The sequence below is a fragment of the Cyprinus carpio genome, chromosome A16, assembly GCF_018340385.1.
Source record: "Cyprinus carpio isolate SPL01 chromosome A16, ASM1834038v1, whole genome shotgun sequence".
In the NCBI taxonomy this organism is placed as follows: Eukaryota; Metazoa; Chordata; class Actinopteri; order Cypriniformes; family Cyprinidae; genus Cyprinus; species Cyprinus carpio.
In genome coordinates this window covers 7,922,207-7,941,719 of record NC_056587.1, presented here as the reverse complement: position 1 = coordinate 7,941,719, position 19,513 = coordinate 7,922,207, and the positions used below count along the sequence as shown (strand labels likewise).

Sequence of the window (19,513 nt, the reverse complement as noted above, 5' to 3'; positions counted from 1 at the left end):
AAAAGATAATACAAGCAGTGCCACACATAAAGTAACAGAACTCAATATTCTTGTTATGAATATATGCTATTATGTGGGTAGTCCTATTACAATTTTTTTTCTTCAGTCACATTATCTCTCTTTTTATATCTACTTAATGAGTAATAATGTCCCTGTGGATTATGTGGCCTGCAGTCTGGGCTTGTAAAACATTACTTTACTACTGTGTGTACATAACGGTTACTCATCTGAATTTAACCCTTTTTAACTGCAGTTTTTCCTAACCATTTTATCTATACCTCATTGGCACAATCAGGAGGAAACAGAAATGTGTATTTTTTTTTTCAACTTTATTGTTGGAACGTTTATTAATATATAACAGAATGTATATGAGAAAAATCTGTTAAAATGTAGTTTTGAAATTAATGACTTAAAATATTACAATTCTGTTTTTATTTATTTAAGTACAAGTAAAATGATCCCCAGTGGTAGATTACAAAAGGAAAGCAAGTGTACTTTGACTGGAAAATAAATATTAGTCACGGCTGGATATGTTTGCCCAAATCTTTCTTGATTTTGTATTGATGTTTAAATATGATTGGCAGTAAGCTGCTGTTGACAAAGCTTGTCAAGTGTAGCTAAGTGTTGCTCCTCATGAAAGTGGTGTAAACACTTGGGCTGTAATTTAGCTCTTAGCGTTAGTCATCTGCTGATAATACAAAATGTGTCTGTGTGCTTGTCTTGTACATGTCAAAATTGAGAAACTGGTCTATTTAGACAAGGCTGTTTCAAACAAAAATTTCAGAGAAAAAGTGTTAACAGAAAAACTTCTGTGGTAAAAACTAAATTATTTGAATTAATTTAATAATATTTTCCAGATTTCCACATAATTCAGTATCCTATTAAATCTATTTCCTTTGGCTTTACAACAGCATAAATACTACGTTTTCTTTTTTTTTTTCAATAGCACAATTTTCTTACGTATATGGCTGTTCTTAGTTTTAAAGACTCAAAAGTGTAAAATGGATGTTGGTCTCAATTAGTATTCAATCAATTAGTATTCATGCGCTGTCATACTTTCTTCAGGCATCTTAGCATTTTGCCTTAGCAGGGCAGCATAATCATCTCTATGTTTATTTTTGTAACTGTTCAAATGAACCTAGTATACTAATTTGTTTTGTCCATGCCTCTTTCAGCTGTGGCCGTGCTGTTGTGCATCATACTGTCAGCAGAACCATATGATGTCCTGCGATGCACAGGGGAGAGACAACGCGATGGGCAGCTCTACTTCAACATGTCATATGGCCTTAAAGAGGACGTTGATGACTGCGAGACCCAATGGGTCATCAATGTAAATATTTAACATTATTCAGAAAATATACAGTGGCAAGAATAAGCTTGTGAAAACTTATATCTGTATTTCTGTATTGATTACTCATAAAATGTGGTCTGGTCTTCACAATTTAATACAAACATAACATTTTTCAACATTTAATTAAAGACACTGAGTGATCATTTACAAGGCCAGCTGGAAAAAGTTAGTGTAAAAGTAATAAATCTCTGCTTCATGACTTCGTCACAAGATAACTGGAGAGAGATAAGGTGCTCAGGTTGGAAGTGTGGGTTGCCCAAATCCCCCAAACAATAAAAAATAAAAAAAACCAAAAACTTACAATTTACAATTTATATTTTTTTTTTTTGCCAGCTGCTGACTGATGAGTTGCTATATTTATTGGGTTTTTACTGATTTACTTGTTAGTAAATACATTCTATTAATACATGAATCCAGCGATTAGATCCCATATTGTTTGTCTGACTGTAGGGTTGATGACATGGTGTTATAACCAATACATTCTGCATAACTTCAATGAAAAAGTAACTGTATACATATGCTTATTCTTAAGTCCGTCATCCCACTATCTTTTATTCCTTTTCTCTCCCTCCTGATCAGGGAAGCGTGGCAGGGATTTCTAATGCTGATGGAAATATTTTCATACCCCCACTTGTAATGGCAACAGCAAACACTGCCATCTTACAGACCTGCCCTGAAAAACTTGAATGCCTGCTCATCTGCCCCTCCGCCAGTGTAAGTGTAATACTGTTTGTGTTAGATTTTATGGCCATCAAATGAATTTAATAGCATAACTTAACTAACATTGCTTTGCGCCCATATGCTTTCGTTATGGACTTTTTATTTATTTTGCAGATCAACACTAGGGAACAGTGCTCTTGTAAGTAATTGACTTACTACTATATAATAATTTGACACAATTTTAGCACATAGTAATAACAAGTGACTAAAAATAAAAGATTAGAGATCTTTTATTGTCCTAGAATGTGCAATAAAGTGAAATAAAATTGTTTTGCAGGTGATATCACTTCTCCGACTACACTTCCTGAAGGTAAGGTCAACTGCTTATGCTGTAGCACTAAATTGTATCAAACTATTAACATAAAAGTACTCAAATAAAGTGATGCCACTGTACACTCACACATTTTCTGTTGGCAAAAATTTGTATTTTAGGCCAGCAAGCTAGTATCCTGTTTCAGACACCAGAATGCTATGAAATGCACATGCTCAGTTTAATTTTTTTCCAAGGTCTTTAGCCTAAAAAAATGTGCAACAGTTTGAACATGACTCAAGTGAACGTCAGAGAGATTTGTCGCTCCATTAAAAAGTCCACTCACCCAAAACTGTTGCACTTAAAACTTAAAAAGAGATCAAAAAATAAATCCATTTGAATTGATTGGTTTAATCCAAGTCTTCTGAAAAGACTCGATCACTTTATATGATGAACAGATTTCATTTAGTCTATTATTCACATATAAACATTGATCAGCATACTTTGTTTACAGCATTAAATATTGCTCACGGAAACATGTCAAGCTTGCTTGACGTGCAAAAAATAATGAGGTAAATTCTTGCGTGTTTCACCAGCACATTTAAGCTTCCTCAAGAACCTAGGGGTTTGTCTTCATGCTTCAAGCAAGTATGGTTGAGCTTTATGTTTGCTGATCAATGTTTATATGTGAATAAAAACATGAATTAAACCTGTTCACCATATAAAGCAATCATATCTCTTCAGAAGATGTGGATTCTAATGGATATGTGTTATAATCTCTTTGAAGTGTCTGAGTATTGGGTGAATAAACTTTTAAATGAGGGACAGAAATCAGATTTTTGATATAAAATAATTTGTGTTCCGAAGATAAATTAAATTCTTATGGGTAAATAAGAGAATTTCCATTTTGAGGTGAATGTTGTCACACCTGCTTGCTGGCTGATCCAGAATGATCACGCTTGTAGATCAGTTAAGTAGTATTTAATGGAAAACAATCAAACAGTGATAATCAAAACAAAGATAATATCCAGTGGCCTGTAGCACAAAACCACTTTCCGTTTTTACCCAGGTAAGTTTGTGTTTAGTTTAGGCTCAAGAAGGTGGGTTGGTTTTGACTAGGTTTCGTCACCATGGTAACTTGCGCTTCACGTCTACCCCTACCCCTGCCACAATAAAGCCACCTCTCCATCTCTTGCTTCAAATTAAAGCAGATTAGAGTCAAATAATTTTTTAGACAAAATTGCCAGGCTTTTGCGGCTACGTATTTATTGTTTATATTATATCAATTATAGTTGTTTATAACTCATATAATATATTCATATAATTATTATTTTAAGCTTTGCATTTAAATTAATTTAAATATATAGATAGATAGATAGATAGATAGATAGATAGATAGATAGATAGATAGATAGATAGATAGATAGATAGATAGATAGATAGATAGATAGATAGATAGATAGATAGATAGATAGATAGATAGATAGATAGATAGATAGATAGATAGATAAGCTTTAATATATCCAACTTTTAAAATGACTAAATTTATGTTTTCCTTTTGAGCCCTGTGTGACACTATATAAATAATGAAATCCAGTTGATTCATTTGCACAGTCATATTTTCTCTCTGTTTCCTTCTCAAAGTTTTGGTGCCTTGTAAATGCATTTAAATTCATTACATTTTTTAATTACGACATCCCTTAGTCTTCAGCAAAAAAGTTAATTGCGCCGACTCTCACAAGAAGTGAATCAAACTGACACTTTGCTGACACTCTCCACATGTTCCGTTCATATCAAGCCTATAAATACACTAATTTAGCGACAAGACAAAGGGATGTAGTTGTTGTGAGAACAGCACTGACAGCAGCAATGGTTGTCCCCTCCACCATGTTTAAAGATTATGACCTGCCCAACTCAGAAAATTTCTGAATTTCCCATTAAATACAACTTGAGAGGCTATCACGTCTAATTTCCAATCAGGAAACTCGTATTTACAATAACTGCGATAGCACGTGAAGGCTCTTGATCAAACTCTGAGTCGACTGAGAACGTTTATATCGAGCTTTGTGAGCCCGCTGAACCTGATCTAAACCAGGTTGGATTTGTTTGGTTTTGTCAACTTTAAACTTACTCCAAAATGCTGAGTTTTTTCATCTCGCTTCGTGCTACAGGCCACAGGTAGCAACGTTAACACAAGACCCAGAACAAAACACAGGGCTTAAATACACAGAGCCAACAAAGGATATAATGGGTTAATCAATCAAACAAATTGGGAAAAGTATGTCAATGGGCAAAGAGCAACCAAACACAATGAAAACTAGGACAAAACAGAATGTAGCCCTGACAAATGTACTCTTTAAAAGTGTAGACAGACTGTCATGATTAAGTAGCTTACAGTGATTAATAGTGGACAGTCACCGCTGAGCTCTTTTGACATATACTCTTTTCCATGGTAAGAGCTTGTGTGTAGTGTAGTTGTTAACTGTAAATTCACCTGTATTCATTTCACTTTTAGTTTATACAGAAGTGTATATCATTACTTAATCAGATATGTTACATTAAAAATATACATCAATTTTTCTATATGGAAAATGAATAAGTGTTTTTACTTCTGGATCTTGGCTGCTATACTACAGGTTCTCTACAGGGCTTTCAGTAATTATTTTGTTACATGCAAAGTAAATTATGAATGTTTTTTTTCTTTTCTTTTTTCTTTCCATACAACAAGTCAGTAGGATTTAATGTTTTTTGAACCCTGATGTTTTTCTGAATGTTCAACTGAAGAAAGTCATACAGGTTTGGAATGACATTAGGATTTGTCTTGTTAAATGATGCAATTTATCTCAAAGTGCTTTTATTTTCTCACACTTCTGTTCTGTTTTTATATTGGTGTGTTTGTTTTTTCTAGTTGGTTTTCCTGGCCGGATCGTTGGTGCTGGGATTGGAGTGAGTGTATCCGTGATTCTGTTGTTCTATGTCACCACTGTGCTTTACAAGAAAAAAAAAAGGTGAGGTCCTCTAAAAATGTGAAGAAATATTCATACACACACACTTTTTTTTTTTTTTTTAAATTTTTTTTTAAAGTACTGGCATGGACAAGCTAAACACATGGCTCTGTATGATATTTGTCTTTTTAATATTTCTACAACCCTGGATGATTGTGTGCTTATAGGTCAGGATATGCTCCAGGTCGTGCTGAAACTGTTTGATTCTGGTATGTATCATTGGTATTTATTAAAATACACCTGTTATGATGTGTATTAGTTCAAATCATTATCTTTAGTCTTATCTTTTGAAACACTACATTTATTAGGCAGTTAATAAATGTACAGACAGCGGTGACCACAGCTAAATGGCTTTCCCTTTGCTTTTTATTTTACCACAGGAGACGTTTCATCTTCAGTAATTCATTAGGAACTGTACTCTTCTCTTTTAAATTGTAAGGCCATAACCATGTCTTGAACATTAAAGACAGGGGGTGGGGGGTGGGCAAACTAATTTTGAGTTTTTAAGAAAATAAATAATTAAAGGGTATAAAGGGATTTAAGGGAATAAATGTGCATCTACATAAGTGTGTACATAAATCACAGAAATTATAGCTATATATTTTCAATTCTGAACAGTGAAATTTGGCCATTTTTAAAGAGGGACTTGTCCCCCTCAATGTCTATGGTGGTTACAGCCCTGTTTTATAGCATTAGCTCTATTATTCTGCTTTTGTTGATTACATTTAGCATCTCATTGCTTTATAGCTTGTAGGATTTTTTGTTTGTTTCTCTAATTCAATTATGACTCTATGAATTATGTCTCAAACCTAAATGAAGCTACATGATGAAATAATGCTATTAGTTTATATTATAGAATTATATATTTAATACTAAATACTTTTATAAATACTATATGTGTCCTCATGATTAGCACAAATGAAAACAAATGATTGAAAATACTTTTAAAATTGTATTGAAAATATTTTATCATAGAATTATACACTGAATTATATTGTAACTTGGTATATTTATCTTATAGTATAACTTAATACATTAAACTGTATTATTTGTATTATTAATATATATATATATATATATATATATATATATATATATATATATATATATATATCTATCACTGGTCTAGTCAGTCTGTGGGGAAAGAATTGGTGGATTGCATGGCACTATAGTGAGCATAAAATGTATGTGAACATAAGTAACTATATGACCAGGGCAAGTATTTGTATAAATTTCTGCTGTGGAAGCAAAATGAAATGAAATGCTTGCCAGTGAGTTCACAAATCTAATACACACAAAATAAAAAAAAGGGGGTAAATATACTTTAACAACATGATTTACATTAAATAAACTACATGAAAGGGGTGGGGCTGAATCAAAATGGTCCCTATGTGCTATGCCATCTGCTAAAAAATTATTTTCTTCCTGTACTGTAGCCTTTTATTTATAAAGCTGCAGTATCATTTGTGGGAAAGGATACTGGCACTGCTAGATTTGATCAGATTTGTATCAAATGTCTGTTTAAAGCATTATATATGTCATGAAGGATGTTTAGTAATCAGGGCCATCCTTGGGGGGTGCAACTGGTGCGAATACGAGTACGAACAGACCAAGGGTGGACCTACTGCCTACCTCGCACCGGGCCCCGCGTCAGCTAAGGACGTCCCTGTTAGTAATATTTGCTTAGCTATTGTATTGCACAGCATTACTCTACTCTTTGTAATGACTTCTTCCTTTTAAGCACTTAAACGCTTTCTTTTGGGGCATTTCTGTTAATAAAAATCTTATATAAGAACATTTGAGTGTGTACCTGATTTATTTTTCTACACCACAGATAAGTTTAGAAAAAGTCAGCATCTGAGATAATGATAGCAGCACTGTGAACGTGTGGCTCATGATGACTCACTAACCCTTCACATTGGCCAAGTCTGTAAACGCATTACATCATCTGACCGGATGTCTGTCTGGCACTGAAATGGTCTTTGAGGTTTCCATCTCATTCAACACCCCCAACACAAAATACCCTCCATGTCAAGCAGTTAATCTGAACACTGGATTTGATCTTAAATGCATAATTTCAAACCTGATATTTAGAAATGACATTAATTTCACAAAATACAGAACTCAATTAGGTTTGAATAATTTATATTAATGGGTTAGGTTCTGTGAACTATAATTTTTAGGGTTGGGGTTACAGTGTTCATATACTGCATATATACACAAAACTATGTACAGAGTTGCTTTAATTCGAACTAATTCATAATTCACTATTGTTAACACTTGAAATGTAAATATATTAGTATATGTAGAAATTACTTTTAATTTCTTTTAAATAGTTTACTTTTAAATAGTTTACTTTTGTTGATTGCAATTTTAGTGGCATAGTACTATTCTCGTGACCCCACATACATGCTTAATATATCATTCATGCAAGGAATATCACAGGCGTTAGTACTGAAACAGATATTCTCTTCAAATATTGGAATTCCCCAATGCACATGAGGTTACAGCTGTTACAATATTAACATCAGAATTTAACACTGTCTAACTACTGCTGCAGCTAATCATGTGCCAGAAAGATCATCTCACATATCATATATCACATATGTTTTCTGTCCATAAACTGTTTGTTTTTTTCCATAAACACAGCACATACCGAACCATACCGAAACCGTGACTATAAAACCGTGATACAAACTGAACCGTGATAAAGTTGAACCATTCCACCATATGTATATAAAGCTTAATATTATATAAAATGCTTTTTTTTCCAATAACGTTTTAATAGTAACTTTATTAGGACAATGGAAACTAAAACACACAAATATGCAGCTATCCATTATAAATTGTGCAGGGCTTTTACTTTGAGGTTGATTTACAGGGGGATGAATTCTCTTGAGAATTCTCTGTCTGTCTGTGTCTCTGTGTGTGTGTGTGTGTGTGTGTGTGTGTGTGTGTGTGTGTGTGTGTGTGTGTGTGTGTGTGTGTGTGAGAGACAGAGAGCGAGAGAGAGAGACAACATCTAGTCAGAAGCGGATTGAGTTCTGTTTCGTGGCTTTAAGTTTAATTAATTCTGCCCATCTTTTTAATATCAAGCATGTCCCGCTCTTTACTGTCTCATTCATTCATGTTCCTTTATTAATACTAATAGTCCCACACACTGAAAGCGAAAGTAACTGGCGAAATGTTTTATACTGGTTCTTGGCACAGGAGAACACCATCTTCTATAAAACAAAGTATATGTTTCAGTCCTGTTATTTTTGTAATGGATCATTTGTTGGTAAAGGGTGAGAGATCTGGCGAGCCACATGATTTTTGTCAAAGAGCCAGGTGTGGCTCGCGAGCCATAGGTTCCCGACCCATGGGTCAAATGTTCAGTAAAATGCACTTACCAAGCTGGTGTCCATTTTAAGGCAAGCAAAGTCCATAAATTTTCTTCATCTAAACAGCATAGTAATCCACAGTTCAGAAAAAAATATATATAGAAATTTTTTTGTGAGTACAGATTGTCAGTTAAGTGTTACACAACAGAGTTGCATAGCCTTACTGAGGTGAAGTCAGCTGCTGTCAGGGTTCAAAGTCTAACTCTCCAGTGAAAGTCTTTCCTGGAAATAAAACATAAATAAATATCATTAGCCTACGGTAAAGGAGAAGTAAAGGTTTACAATGTTTTAATACAACTATGAATATAGCCTAGCCAAGATAATAAAAATCTGTTGCAATTCACAATCCACACATGTATTTGTTGGTTCATTCAGAGATTTGGTTCATTCAGAATTCCTATAGCCTAATAAACAGTGATAATAGTTTATTTTTTAACAACACACAAGTTTCCAAGTTTCCTACAAATTCCCTCAATGCCAGTGAGTATGCTATTCTGAGACTGACCTAATTTTAAGTAAATGTTAGAAGAAAAGGAAGTATTAGTCATACATTTCACTGGGTAAAATTACCCCTTATGTTCGTGTGGGTTTTTTTACTTGCAAATACTTAATATAAAAGCTTAGAAATAATGTATAACTCTTCTATAATAAATGTCATATAATTTGAATGAATATTATGAAGCCATTTGGATTACTTAGATGCAGTTTTAACTACGAATGTTCAGTAATGTTCACCTCTAACATGGCCCAAGTCAAACTCTGCCTTTTGGGTGTATCAGTTTGTGAATGAGTAACATGAAGCAAAATTGTGACCCTGGACCACAAAAACCAGTCTTAAGTGTAAATTTTTCTAAATAATTTTTCAAATGAATAAGCTTTCCATTGATGTATGTTTTATTAGGATCGGACAATATTCGGTTGAGATACAACTATTTGAAAATCTGGAATTTGAGGGTGCAAAAAAATTTAAAATACTGAGAAAATCCCCTTTGAAGTTGTCCAAATGAATTCTTAGCAATGCATATTACTAATCAAAAATTAAGTTTTGATATTTTTGCGGTAGGAAATTTACAAAATACAAACCCAATTCCAAAAAAGTTGGGACACTGTACAAATTGTGAATAAAAACAGAATACAATGATGTGGAAGTTTCAAATTTCAATATTTTATTCAGAATACAACGTAGATGACATATCAAATGTTTAAATTGAGAAAATGTATCATTTTAAGGGGAAAATAAGTTGATTTTAATTTCATGGCATCAACACATCTCAAAAAAGTTGGGACAAGGCCATGTTTACCACTGTGTGGCCTCCCCTCTTCTTTTTATAACAGTCTGCAAACGTCTGGGGACTGAGGAGACAAGTTACTCAAGTTTAGGAATAGGAATGTTGTCCCATTCTTGTCTAATACAGGCTTCTAGTTGCTCAACTGTCTTAGGTCTTCTTTGTCACATCTTCCTCTTTATGATGCGCCAAATGTTTTCTATGGGTGAAAGATCTGGACTGCAGTCTGGCCATTTCAGTACCCGGATCCTTCTTCTAAACAGCCATGATGTTGTAATTGATGCAGTATGTGGTCTGGCATTGTCATGTTGGAAAATGCAAGGTCTTCCCTGAAAGAGACGATGTCTGGATGGGAGCATATGTTGTTTTAGAACTTGGATATACCTTTCAGCATTGATGCTGCCTTTCCAGATGTGTAAGCTGCCCATGCCACACGCACTCATGCAACCCCATACCATCAGAGATCTGTATTCCTGAGCCCATGTTGTGATTTCCATTACAGTAGCATTCCTGTATGTGATGCAGTGCCGTCTAAGGGCCCGAAGATCACGGGCATCCAGTATGGTTTTTCGGCCTTGACCCTTACGCACAGAGATTGTTCCAGATTCTCTGAATCTTTGGATGATATTATGCACTGTAGATGATGATAACTTCAAACTCTTTGCAATTTTTCTCTGAGAAACTCCTTTCTGATATTGCTCCACTATTTTTCGCCGCAGCATTGGGGGAATTGGTGATCCTCTGCCCATCTTGACTTCTGAGAGACACTGCCACTCTGAGAGGCTCTTTTTTTACCCAATCATGTTGCCAATTGACCTAATAAGTTGCAAATTGGTCCTCCAGCTGTTCCTTATATCTACATTTAACTTTTTCGGCCTCTTATTGCTACCTGTCCCAACTTTTTTGGAATGTGTAGCTCTCATGAAATTCAAAATGAGCCAATATTTGGCATGACACTTCAAAATGTCTCACTTTCAACATTTGATATGTTATCTATATTCTATTGTGAATAAAATATAAGTTTATGAGATTTGTAAATTATTCCAATCTTTTTTTACTCACAATTTGTACAATGTCCCAACTTTTTTGGAATCGGGTTTGTATCATCATGGACCATGATCTTTACTTAATATCCTAAAAAAAATTTAGCATAAAAGAAAAATCGATAATTTTGACCCATACAATGTTTTTTTGACTATTGCTAAAAATATACCCCAGCGACTTAAGACTTAAGGTTGTGTGGTCCAGGGTCACAATTAGTAACATTATGACCCAACTTGTATTTGCACAAAAGGGAATTCATCCACTTACATTTATATAATCACCTAACTATGCAGCACTTTGCTTGTATAATTTGTTTGCGTATAGTTTTATAATACATGATACCAAATTAAAATTATTATTTTTAAGAACTGAAGGGATATTTTGTAGCCCAGCATGCCACAATGCACACCTGCTGAATCAACATAAAATCTGTATAAAAGCAGGCAGTCTTTGTTTTTTGTTTTGTTTTCTTAGTGCCGTAATTGCTTCACAGACCTTCACAAAACAATAATGAGAATAACTGTGACTCATTAAAATGGATATTTAAGGTTTGAATCAGGTGTTCTCCTCTAAGGCCCTGGGCTCTATAGCCACTTCAACTGCCCAATGACTGACTACTTTGGCAGCAAGAAGCTTTCTGACTAACATGTAAAGTGACTAAGAATGGTTTGCTTTGTTCACTATCATGTTTAGGGGTGGGTAAATGTCACAACAACAACATTCCAGCATGCAACTGTACATCAGTGATTCAAGATAAGCATGCAAGTTAAAGCAAATAATTGCGCAAGTATCTGGATTTAAAACACCAAGAAAAATCAGCTGGTTCACAGAACTATATTCCATTAAAATGATGTCACTTATCTTAGTTCACTGTGATCTTACAAACTTCTGTTATAATCCATGAAGCTCCCTACACTGTATAATCAATCTCTCTCTAAACTATCCCTTCAAACCTGCTTTTAATTTAGATTTGTCTGTGGTGACTTTTAAGTCATGTTCACAGCAGCAGAATCTGTACAAAACACACACACACACACTTTCAGGATTTTCTGTGAATCCCTGCTGTGTTCAATGTACTAAACAACAGGTTGGCTGTCACTGTTTCCTAAGATCGTGTTTAAGATATTTTAGCAGGAGACCAGACGTGCTAAATCTTCTCTTTTTTTGGTTACCGTCCACCAGCCAGAGGAAGGTACTTTCCAGTTTCCAGCAGCCTTTGATGATGCACACAAAAATCATGACAAAGGGTTTCTGCATTTTTCCATTCATGTAACAGCAGGTTATTTTAGAGATGTGTGTTTATACATCTGTCCTCTATTGATGTTTATATTTCCCTTTCTTATGATCAGCTTTTGTAGTTCATTAGAGTTGTGTAAATCCAGAGTATTTACATTACATCAAATTACATTTCCCCTCAGACCAATTTGAGGAATAGTGTTGGCCCTGGGGATAGTGACAGAACAAATCACAAATTTCACAATATTTAATTTCTCTGATAAAAGAGCTGAATAAACAATCATAAATTAACCTTGTGCAGCAAGTCCTCTGATTGACCAATGACAGCCTACTAGAAAGAAGTCATCTTACTGACATGTAAAGTAACCAAGAACAGTTAGTTATCTCAGTGTTGTGCACTTTGTCACCAGCCATTCACACCAGATCTGTTTGGTCGGAGCATGTCTCTCCATTTTTCAGTGCTTACAAGCAATACGATACAATATTAAATCGGCTGACTGTGGTGTCAGCATCTGTACTTTTATATTTAGCCACATATACTGCAGATATTCCCTTTTTAGTGAGGTGCCTGATATTCCAGTATGTGAGAGGACATGTAATAAACTGAGATCAGTTCTTGGGAATCCTTGCATTTGTTGGCAATGGTTCAGCCAAGATTGGAAAATGATAACATGCATCAAACATATGATATGGACAAGCAAGGGGGATGTTTTTTCTTTGATTATAATGACTGCAAATGTAATATTGATTTATAACACTTCAAACAAAAAGTTAATATAGGTGACATACAATTTAGAGTCAAATTCAGTGTTGTCTTTTCTTGTATATTTCATCAAAGCAACGTATTGTATTAGGCTACCAAGTAATTCCTGTTAAATTCCTTCTTACCCCCTCGTTTATAAGCCTACTTTGCTCTCAGGAATGGTCATTACTCTTTCAGAAGTAAACGACATCAGTGGGCGTTTTCTTATCAGAGAGCGTGAGACATTTTTACACATTTCGCCTTGCTCATTCAACCGCCTCTCATTTACAGTCTCATCATGCGGACCGCTCTGCTTCTCGCGGTGTTCTCGTGCTTTTCTCTTATCGAGGGAAAGCCATTCGAAGGTAAGACGGTGCATTTCCCATTTTAACTCCGTATTGTTGTTAATGAAAATGCATTTATAACTTTTATGACGTGCACCGATAAGTGCCGCTAAAGAACGAAAACAGGCTAGGATATGAGCTATGTTTGTTATTCAAGAGTTATTCAAGTTCTCATATGACGTTCCTTATAAAATTTACTTGTGTTAAAAGGAGCTCATTCCAATTAGAGTCTACTTGCATTTAGTCAGACATGTGACCGTGAGGCAGGCTAGCTCAATCCGAGTAGCCTAGGTGCGATTTATTTTTAAGATGACGCTAAACTCCAAAACCTGTTTTGATGCTTGAATTACGACAGATTTAATTAATTTGATTCATTTCGCGGAGCAGATAAAACGTGTGTTGGAATTCGCAGAGAAGATTCTTCTTATGACTTTGACCTGCCCGACGCTGTGGCCGTGAACTTGCAAGACCTCACCTGTGATGCAGAGTGGACCATTGATGTAAATATCAAAACCAGTTCCCCTCTGTCAGGCCATTCTGCAATTTTATCTAATTTTAACCCTAAATCTAATGAATAATTAATAGAAAAATTAAATGTCACCACTTGGGTACCATGGAAAGGCACTTCGTGGCCTTTTTCCATTTTTTTTTCCTCCCAAAACGCTAACCAAAACTGATTTTCTAAATACCTGTTTGTTTGTTTGTTTGTTTGTTTGTTTGTTTGTTTGTTTGTTTGTTTTATTAATATAAGAATTGATAGTATTTGGTGTAAAATCCCCATGATAATGGTACAAGTCCATGAAAAGACTGACTGTGGTCAAAATTGGCCACTGGCATAAGGTTTCATGTTATATAAAAAGTGTCTTAATATAATTTAAATCTACATTTTATGTAGATTATATCACTGTAACACCCCTAGTGGGTTTAATATGCTCTAATTTTTCTGTCTTTTTTCTGATACTATTTGTCACTGATTTTTCAAAAAAAGAAAATTGTTTTTTCTTGTCTTTTACTAGAGGCATTAGCGAAAAGGAGCAAAATGTTCAATGTGTGAAAGTTTCACCATGTTTACTGTATGTCTCACAATTCTCCACTAGCGATTCACAGCTATCCTGGATGGAAATTCAGCATACTTTTCTCATCCCTTCAAAAACGTAACCCGTAATGGAATCAGTGTGACTTACTGTCCATTTTCAGTCATATTCCATGCCTCTTGTCCTGTGAGTTTAGTAACAATTATTCATCTTCTCAGAATAGTTTTACTGGTCTTTATTTTAAGGATTGTGTGTACTGTACAAATTTAATACTTTTTTGTTTCTCTTTTAGAATTATGTCAATCACCTTACATGTTCTTGTGAGTAGTATTTCACTTTGTATCGCTTTGCTTTTTGTTTTCCACATAACAGAAGCTATAAAACAACAAAATTACAAAAATAAATAAATAAATAAAATAACAATGGCATTCAATTATGTTTCTCATATCAGGCACCAATTCCACCAGCATCTATCCAGTGTTTAGCACAACTCTGCCATCTAGAGGTATGTCATTAACGTCTACGTTTGAATCATGTTAAATCCTGTTGCTTTTGCAACACTGGAATAAAATAACCTAAACCATTTAGTCCAGTGTTGGAGTAGAACACATAACCTATATTTCTTTAAAGTGTACAGCAAATATGCCTTCAGGAAATAGTGGTAGGGATATAGTATGTGGTGATATTAGAGGAAGATTTTGCAAATGCATGTACTGACATTTTGTAATATAACTGCATTTCCAGATTCATCCTCCACTGCAATCAAAACTAATTCTTCAGTGAGACAACACTGTAAGTATAGTCTGTAAAACACAGATAAATGACCAAATATCACACATTTGGAAAAAGTGATCAGGCAATAACCTTTTATTAGTTACTACTACTGTCTCATTGCTTAAAATGATAAATGGCAAAAGTTTAGGGATACACTTTTATAGACATTGCCAATCAGTATGATCACCATGTTACCATCAAAATATACCTGCATAACATGATTATTGCAAATCACATGCACACTGTTACTTACCAGACTTCACTGTCTTTGTTATGGTTGCAGTTCAGAAATTCCTCACAAAACAGAAGAATAACAGTAGTAATAATTATCCTCATTTCGATGTTGGTCGAGGTTATGGAATCGCAGACTGCAAAAACAATGCAAGTTCTCTCTCTAGTTTTGCTGAACCTTGAAAAATTACCTCCCTGAAATTCCTGTTTTGCAAGCCACTCCTAAAAAACAAATGCAACGTTTAAAGGATAACTAAACCCTTGGTCAGAGCCTGACTCCAGCCACTGGCAATATTTGAAAAATGCTGAAAAGTGGCAGAGCACAGCGGAGATAGAGGGGACGAACCGAGGGCGGGGTTGAGTGGGTGGGGTGTGAACCTCAGACCCGTAGTAACGGATGAATTGACTCAGTCAAAACTCAGTTGAGCAATCTCAAAGAGCAAACCGATTTAAGCAACAAGATACACAACCAAAAACAACTGCACTAAACAGAATTCTCTTAGGAACCTTTTAAAAAATGTAAACTGGAAATAGATTCCTGACTGTGGAAGCTACACTAGAGTTCTGGAGATGGGGACAGAAAAACATAACTGCAAGTGATGTTACAACAGGGAGTTGGTAAAGAAATTTGTATTAAAAGAGAACAGATGACCGGGGGACAAGCAGCAAATCACAGATCATTAGTATTGTTTATAAGTATAATTATCTTTAATATCATCTTTATAATCTATTATTATCAGATATCAGTACTATTATTTTGCCATGTGAACATTAGAACTTTTGTACCTTGTAGTTAATATCAGTGTATGCATTTTTCATAAAGCATTTATCTTAAAGCAAGTGTAATGACACCAGTGCCTGTTTGGTTGTATTAATATTTTGGTGAAATGTTCTTCTCTACAGATGCTGCCATTGCTGTTGCTGCCATTTTTGTCATAACCCTTGTCATTTTGGCTTTCCACTCTGCAAGGTATTTCAACAGTTATTTAATACATATTGCAGTATTTTTTTCAGTCGAAAAGAAATTAAGGTTTTGATGAAAACATTCCAGGATTTTTTTTCCATATAGCCTAATGTACTTTAATGAACAAATAGCGGTTGAAGGTCAAAATTACAGTTTCAGTGCAGCTTCAAATGGCTATAAACAATCAGACGATGAATAAGGGTCTTATCTAGCGAAACGATTGGTCATTAAAAAAAAAAAAATGTATATGCTTTATAAACACTTTTCTCTCACTTCTGCCGACTGTCAAAACCGGAAGCCGCTCCGGTGGGTAATGCAAAGCACGTCGACATTGCGTGGTTAGTGACGAGCGCAGAGAGAGAACAAAACAAAACGCCATTCACGAATTAGAAGCACAAACCGAGGATTTATTAAGGAAAATGTCGCATGATTTCGATATAAGCCAAGAGGAGACTGGTTTTCCTTTGCTAAAGTAAGGAAACGTTGTTTCCTTTTCTCCTACATTTCCCAGAGGCACATGCGCGACCCATCCGCTGGAACGGCTTCCGGTTTTGACAGTCGGCAGAAGTGAGAGAAAAGTGTTTATAAACTGAAGAAAGAAATACAAAAAAATACTGGATGATGAACAAAAACCTTAATTTCTTTTCGACTGAAGAAAGAAATACAAAAAAATCTTGGATGATGAACTAATCCTTTAATGCAATATGCACAAAAAATAAAACACTATTTTCTGTTTTCTAGCACAGCGAAATATGCTCCTGAAGGACAAAACCAGCCTGGTTCAGTAGAATGAGCCTGAGGAGGCAACTGTAATTGCCCTAGAAACAACACATGGCGTGGAGTCATAACAACACATTATCCTATAATGTAACACATATTATATTATATTATATTATATTATATTATATTATATTATATTATATTATATTATATAGTCCAAAATTGAGATTTTCCACTGTATATTATATTATATTATATTATATTATATAGTCCAAAACTGGGATTTTTCACTGTATATTATATTATATTATATTATATTATATTATATTATATTATTCAAAACTGATTATATAGTCCAAAACTGGGATTTTTCACTGTATATTATATTATATTATATAGTCCAAAACCATTATTCAACAAACTATATTATATTATATTATATTATATTATATTATTCAAAACTGGGATTTTTCACTGTTTGTATCACTCCGCTTGTCCGTGTTTGTATGTTCCATTTTGAACTTGGGTTTTTCATTGATTCATTCTGCAACTAACTTGGTTACGCTAAACGGTTATGACAAGTGAGGGTTTTGTATTGGATGTCTTTTGTATAAACGAGTTACTGAATCATTCATTCATTTACTCATGTAACTTAATATTACTCAAGTTAATCAATATTGTATAAAACCATACCAATCAGTATAACAATGTCACACTTTTGGTGCTGCAACAGAACACACAACAGAGTATGTGGAAGTGGAACGACATCAAATTCCTCTCCTTGCTCAATAAGTTCTGTAATCATGTTACTTCCCTCCCTCTACACATTTCCTATTTCTCACTGGTTAGAGAAAAACACTGCTCTTAGAGTAAGAGAAAACACAGACATACTAAAAGTGACACAAACAGTGAAATATCAGAGTTTTACTAATTATGGTCACTGTTGTACCTGTATTATATTATATTATATTATATCATATCATATCATATCATATATTAAGTTTAATATGAAGTCTAATATAAAGGTTATAACTTTGTATTTCCTCCCAGTATTTACAATAGTTTCCTGTCTCTTCTGTCTCTTCTGTTGTTAGATATTGTTTTTTACAAAAATTGGGCTTAAAAGTTTTAATCATTAACGTTACATGTAGCGGCGCTTGTGTTCATCTTTGCTTAGTGCTGTAAATCTTGTTTGCTCGTATTTAGTTCTAAACACTTTTATAGGAATTTCTTATTTATTTCAGGTTTTTCCATCCTTGTAGCTCTTTTTAATTTTTTTGTTTGTTTGTTTTGAGTTATTCTGAAACTGCCATTAAACCTATGCCTTTTACTCAAGTCTTTGAATCTGTCGAGTCACAAGCGATTCAAAACTGTAATGCCACTTGGATTTGTGAAAATGTGTTTGAACAAGAAGTGCTTTCAGACTATAACGCGACTCAGCAAGCGCACATTTTTATTTTATTTACTGATTTTTTTCTTTTTTAAATGTTGAATTTCGCCGTTTGGTTGATTGTACGGTTAGCTTAGCTATAATTAAGCGACCTTGCCTACGTGAACTGGAGAAGAAATTAGAAGTGGTTACTAACTAGCTGAGAAATATCGGGTTGTAAACCAATAAAATCTCACTTACCGGTGGGCAACAGCCTTACATGCCATCTGTCTCGGTTTGTAGACTGTTAGAGCGAAGGAACTAATTCAGTGAATTTATCAAGTCGCCTCTTTGTATTTTTGTTGTTGGCTTAACGTTATTTTGTTGCCATGACGCGCTGCTAAATGGAGTAAATGATATCATCATTTCATCATAAATGATATCATCCGACGCAGCCCATAAGAATCCGTCATTTATATCTAAAGATATTCCTCAGTAATTTATAACACATAAAACTGCACTGGTGGCATGTAGTTTAGTAAAAAAAAAAAAAAAAAAATGTAAGGTAGCTGTCATGTAGCATTTTCGCTCGTAACTTCATCGAGTTATAACACGGGGGGTCCTTTTTTTTGGTATGGTGTAACTTTCTCGTGGTTTTTAGCCATGTCATTTCATGAAACATGCTCCGAATCCTCCGATCGTGGAAAATTACATATTTTACAGCAGATTCTCACGATTGCCCTGTAGCTAATTTTACACAATGATTACAAAATTTGTCTAAAAAGGTTTTTATTTAATGAAAAAAAAAAAAATAAATAGCCGTATTAAACAAACTATTATTTTTAAGCCTTTTTTTCTTTCATGGGGCCTTAAATGGAGGAATTTTGGTCAATACTGTTAATTAAACAATATTTTGCTATGTGTGTTTTTGTGCTGGCACCTTGGCTGATTTAGGACTGTTGTGGATAAATAAAGATGATAATAAAACCGCCAGTAGGTGGGGTCATTCCTATTATACAGTGACTTTTATGTCTCGATTTATTTAGTCATATTTTCTCTA

General features: G+C 34.4%; 1 long non-coding RNA gene across 4 annotated transcripts in view; it reads right to left on the bottom strand.

Annotated features, from left to right (window-relative positions):
• The window catches only part of LOC109084762, a 35,603-nt gene extending 16,550 nt beyond the window's left edge, over positions 1-19,053 (bottom strand). For 2 of the 4 annotated variants that reach the window (XR_006161949.1, XR_006161950.1), the window contains exons 1-2: positions 15,423-15,561; positions 8,719-8,931 (exon numbers count right to left, since the gene is read on the bottom strand). This is a non-coding gene — a long non-coding RNA (uncharacterized LOC109084762). Of the gene's footprint in view, positions 1-8,718; positions 8,932-15,113; positions 15,199-15,422; positions 15,562-18,714 lie in introns of those variants that run through there. The other 2 variants (XR_006161952.1, XR_006161951.1) reach the window with 2 other exon arrangements.
• Between the last annotated feature and the right edge of the window lie 460 nt (positions 19,054-19,513).